The sequence below is a fragment of the Corylus avellana genome, chromosome 8 (assembly GCF_965113065.1).
Source record: "Corylus avellana chromosome 8, dhCorAvel1.hap1.2, whole genome shotgun sequence".
NCBI lineage: Eukaryota > Viridiplantae > Streptophyta > Magnoliopsida > Fagales > Betulaceae > Corylus > Corylus avellana.
The window spans coordinates 22,275,685-22,281,685 of NC_142497.1; the positions used below are offsets into that span (position 1 = coordinate 22,275,685).

The window sequence follows — 6,001 nt, forward strand, 5'->3', positions numbered from 1 at the left end:
AACCATTAGGGTTTATTCCATGTAGTAACTACCTTGCAAATAGGCAAATGTCATAAGTGATTACGGTCTCTAATTTGGGATTCGGTATTTCAATTGAAATTGAGACATGTATTCTTTATATACTATGTTCGAGCATATATGTGTATCTACAAGAAAATCTAAACCTTGTGGACATGCCTGTATTGACAAACACAATGTTCGAATTCAGAACTTTTGCTTTAATTCCACGTTAAATTACCATTTATCTAAAAACTTAAGCTCATAGAAAAGTATAAATATGATAATTTAATTTATATTCTAGCAACGTAAATAGGAAATTCTTTCACTAGTAACTTTTCATAATCCCCGTCAACATTTTTTAATTCCCTCTAAACTAACTTCGAATTACGTGAGACAGTTTTGTTGATTGAATTCAAAATTCAAATCTATTCTTATTAACATAATGTTATACCCTTCAATTATTTTCCCCTCACTTGTTATAAATTCCTTTTATTTTCTACATGAGAGGAGGATACTATAAACTGTTGATTCTAAAAAAAAAAAAGGATGTAATAAAGATCATCATAGTACTCTTCAATGCCCAAATTCTTTTCACTCTATGTAAACATACAACAATTATCACACACAGGTAGGTGGATACACAAAGCAACTATATCTTAGAGATTTTCCCTCATATAAAAAAAAAAACAAAAAAAAAAATTAACATAATTAAAGGGGTTTCGCGAGCAAAGCACATTATGGCAAAGGTGAAGAGGAAGAAGAAGTACAACCGAGCTTGAAAACTCATCTCTTTCAATCTTTCTTCTTCTTTTTTTCTCTTGCAGAAACTATCTGAAAATCTGCTCATGAGCATCCACTATTTGTATAGGGAAAGATGGTTAATTATTGGCTGGGACTAATGTTAGGAAGCAACAAAAAAATCCGTAATGCATCCATAAAGAGGAATGATAGGGACCCAACTTTTTTGCCCAACAAAAGTCAAACTTTTGCCTTATTTATTTTTAAAAAATAAAATAAAATAAAAATGGAAAAAATGTTTGAAGCAACCCTATCTATTTTTTGTCTTTCTTTTATTTGGTATTTTTTTTAAAATGAAAAATTGTATTTTTTTCATAATGATGTCATTTTTTTCAAGAAAATGTCATTATTATGAAGAAAAATACTATTTTTCATTTTAAAAAAAATACTTAATAAAAGAAAGGCCAAAAATAGATAGGGTTGCCTCAGACATTTTTTCCATTTTTCATTTTGTTTTTTTCAGAAAAAAAAAATAAAGGGTAAAAGTTGGACTTTTGTTGGGCAAAAAAGTTGGGCCTTTAGCATTTCTCATCCATAAATGGGTGACACGGATGACTAAAAAGGAATTTTAGCATCTAATGAAAATTACCGAGTAATGCTAGGTCCACGTCACCCATTATGAATGGAGCATGACAAATGGCAAATAGTGATTGCCCAGATGGTAAAATTTGGAATCTGTGAATGCCATGGAAGTCAACATAAATTCATTAATGATGAAAAGACCTTAGATTATCTTTTTTTAACTCTTCTGACAAACGACTTAAAACCTTTATTATCTATTTTTAGAGTAATGCTATAAGTCTTTTTAGAGTCATTCTAAATGTAATATGGCTTTTAAAATTATCAATAAATCAAAAGTTAATAAATTACATCTCAAATTCAACGGTGATTTTAAAAGCCACATCATATTTGAAATGACTCTAAGAAAACTTATAGTATTACTAATATTTTTAAGTGTTCGAGCAAACAACTTTGAATTTTGTATGGTTGTTAATAGTTAACATTTATGGAAAAAACCCTAGCAGAGTGCCACACCCCTCCCCCCTCACTACAAAAATTATGGTCATTAGCGGCGACCCAAAGTTGCCGCTAATGAGCAAAAAGTTGCCGCTATTTACAAATACCGGCGACACGCGGCCGCTATTTGGTGGTTGGTAGTAAGTCGACAGTAAAGCTAAATACCGGCGACTTTCAAAGTTGCCGCTATTGTCAAGAAAATAGCGACCACTTTAAGTCGTCGCTAATACTTTTTTTTTTTTTGCCAGAAAAAATGGTTCAAAATGGTTCCACGGTTGCCGCTATTATATATCATTAGCGGCGACCACTAAGTTGCCGCTAATTGTATGTCATTAGCGGCGACTTTAAGTTGCCGCTAATGATATAAGAAAATTAAAAAAAAAAAAATTAAAAAAAGTCAATACCGCTATTGATCTTTTTAAAATTTTTTTTTTTTAAAATTTTCTCATATCATCGTCGTTAATGATAGAGGAATAGCGGCGGCTTCCAGGTCGCCGCTATTGAGCTTTTTAACCCTTTTTTTTTTTTTTTTTTTCTTATTTTCTCATATCATTAGCGGCGACCAGTCGCCGCTAATGATATACGAATAGCGGCGACCCAAGGCCCATTTCGAACTATTTTTGCGGTAGAAAAAAAAGTCAGTAGTGGTGACCGTAAAAGTCACCGCGATTTAGCATTACCGTCAGATTAGTAGCGGCCACATGTTTCTGCTATTAGTAAATAGTGGCGACTTTTTGCTTATTAGCGGCGACTTTGAGTCGCTGCTAATGACCTTTTTTTTTGTAGTGTTGCGAGTCGAGGAGGATGAGTTTCGGCATGAGGTTTCTGCTACCATGACCGAGGAATATGAGTTACATATGCATTGAATCGAGTCTATCTGGAATAGATTTGTTGTTACAAGTGAAGATTAGTCATGGATAGGTATTAAATGTTAAATTGTTATGTATGTATCTATGACTTGTAACCTCGTAACTTCGGTTATGATTTTCTCAGAACTTTTGCTCTGTAATGTTAGAGCGTTTCTGCTCGTGATCCTTCTTCTATTAATGAGACCGAAATGTTTTTCCTTTTAAAAAAAAAAATAGTTAACATTTATCCTTTTAACACTCATCATAATTATCCATATTTTGAAAATGATAATTTATAATATAGTAAAATATTAATATTTAATTTAAAATAATGGTTGAGATCTAAAAAAATATACTCAATAAATAATTTAAAAATTTCAGGCAAAAGGGTCATTGTCCGAGCATAGAAAAGCCTTTAACTTAAATCTAAGCAAAGTAAATCTAGAACTTGTAGATATACATGGATGACGAGTGCATATATATTTATGTTGGTAAGACAACATGTAAATAGGAAATTTCATTCTTCACAAGTACTAACTTCTTATAATAGTCGGTAGGGGCGGAACTAGCTTATTACTTAGGGGGCTTTCTGTCCCAAAACTTTAAAAAATCTCTCAATTAATTATGTATTCAAAAGTGGTCAATGAGTCAAACAAGGGATGTAAAAATTATCAAACATACTTCAAATTGAAGCGGGAAAATTCATCATATTAGGAGGGGTGAAAGATGAAAATGGGGATCTTCAACAAAGTAACACACGAAAAAGAAAGAACAAAAGGAAGTAAAGATCAAATTCATGTTGACCAGAGTCTTACTAGCCAATTTGACAGAATCCCAAAAAAAAAAAAAAAAAAAAAGTTGCAGCTCAAAATGAGAAATCTCATCTCTATTTAAAACTTGAAAAAAGCTAGAATAATTCTTATTCATTCATTGATTATAATAAGTGTCCTTACATCACCTTAACTCATCAACTTATTCAAAAGAGACTAGACCTAGAACACAAGTGTGCAGTTGACAAGTGAATATCTGAGTCTTGTTGGCCAATGCTGCCACCCTCTTTTGGGGGGAAGGGGATCATTATTCATTGTCCTCCCTTTATTAATTTCCTGCAAAATGGCATCACAAGTGAGGTTAATCAATATATTTATTTTTATTTAGATTCAACACTATCCGACCAACAATTCTTGATATCATTATATTATCAAAGAGAAACCATTAGAGTTTATTCCATGTAGTAACGACCATGTATATTTACAAGTAAATCTAGACTTCGTAGACATACATGTATTGACGGAGATAATATTCGAATTCAAGACCTTTGCTTTGATACCAATTAAATCACAATTTTTTCTAAAAACTTAAGCTGATAGAAAAGTATAAATATAACAATTTAATTTATATTCTAACAATGTAAATAGAAAATACTTTCACTAGTAACTTCTCATAATCTCCCATCAACAATTTTTAATTCCCTCTAAATTCACTTCGAATTACATGAGACAATGTTTTTTTGATTGAATTCAAAATTCAAATCAATTCTTATGAGTGTAATGTTAGACCCTTATTCCCCTCACTTGTTATAAAGTCCTTTGGTGTCCTGCATGAGAGGACAAATTAAGGATAAGAATAGAAATAACGAAAACAAAAAACAAATGATTCTATAAACGATGTATTCCAAAGTGGTCAATGAGTAAAAAAATGGATGTAAAGATCATCAAACATACTTCAAAGTGAAGGGGGGCACATTCATCAGATTAATTATGAGGTGGCCGTGAAGGATGTGTATGGGGGCCTTCGTAGTCTATATTGAACAAACTCCTCTCGTTTTCTGCACGACGATGTTCAAGTATCCTGTTAAATTACTATTTTATCATAAATGATTTCTATCCTTATCAAAGAATACTATAAAATATGTATTCAAAAAGGTAATCCCATAAGTCAAAAAAATGAATATAAACATTATCAAACATACCTGAAAGTAAAGTGGCCACATTTGTTACAGGAGGAGGGGGAAAAGGAAGCACCCTTAGCATATTATCAAAGTCCTTGGCAGGAGGAGGGGGAAAAGGACGCGCCTTTGGCATTTCATCAAAGTCCTCACTTGCTAAAGTCCTTTCATTTCCTGCACAAGGGGGTGTTAACTTATGCAGTCGATTCAAATAATACAAATAACATGAATCTAATGGATCTCATGGTTATAAAAAATAAAAAAAATAAAAAATAATAATAATAATAATAAAAGGGATCTCATGGACTGATTTCCCTTACAATTGAAAATCCATATTATTACTCCCAACCTTATTTTTGTGATAAGGGTATGTGAGAGAGGCTTCACTACCGGAGCAGGAACTTCCTGCCCAAGCAAAGGGCTCGTTCGAGCAGAACCTCTCTCACAATCCTTTGTTAGTATTGCCCTTACTCTCGCCTCTTCGAATAGAGAACGGTAGGAGTAAAGAAAAAAGTAACATACCATAAGGAATTTTGCGAGCAAGGCACGTTATGGAAAAGGTAAGCAAGAAGAAGAAACACAATCGTGCTTGAAAACCCATAGCTCTCTCTCTTTCTCTCTTGCTCTTGGAGAAACAATGTGAAAATCTGTTCATGACCGTTCACTATTTGTATAGGGAAAATTGTAGTTGCCCCTACAACAAATTCGCCCACCATGATTAATTAATTACCATATAAGGCTGATATGCTATCCTTGAATGATAAGAATCCAGCACATCAAATTGGATTTTATGAGGTGTTTTCATCAATGGTGAGAATCTAATCAGAGTTAATAATCAAACTATGGATTGTCTATAATGCTACTTTTCACACCAACCCACATGACGTGTTTTAAATGCATATCTCCATATTGTTGTGAATTATTCACTATTGAACTTTAGCAATTAAGCCCAAATTGGTTGAAATGGTTGGGAGAGAAGCTTGCCCATTATACATGTCTATTGAGCTAGGGTTTTGAAAGATCGACCAAGTAATTAAACGAATTCCAGCCACATGCACCATAGATAAATTAAAATGTGTTACTAATGTTTCAAAGAAGTAGTTTAATCAATAGTAGACTACGTTTTATGAAGCGGAAGTCACTAACTCGAATTTCCTGCCCCTCCCCCTTCCCTTGTGTGGACATGTCAAAAAAAAAAAAAGTGTTACTAATATTATTTAATTATAATGTGTTAATAATAATTAATGAAAATATATTGGTTAATTTAATGAGAAAATATGGGATTTTCATAGATTAAAGAGGAGCTAGTATCTTGACTAAAATATAACTCCTACAATAATAAGGATTTATTTATTTTTTATATATATAAATTGATAAGGTAAACTGTAAA

The 6,001-nt window shown here is 32.4% G+C and overlaps 1 long non-coding RNA gene across 1 annotated transcript; it reads right to left on the minus strand.

Annotated features, from left to right (window-relative positions):
- Positions 1-3,592: 3,592 nt before the first annotated feature.
- Positions 3,593-5,247, minus strand: LOC132163785 (uncharacterized). Its single transcript, XR_009438331.2, has 4 exons — positions 5,134-5,247; positions 4,636-4,785; positions 4,388-4,491; positions 3,593-3,769 (listed from the first exon to the last, which is right to left on the minus strand). It is a non-coding gene; the product is annotated as an uncharacterized LOC132163785 (long non-coding RNA).
- Between the last annotated feature and the right edge of the window lie 754 nt (positions 5,248-6,001).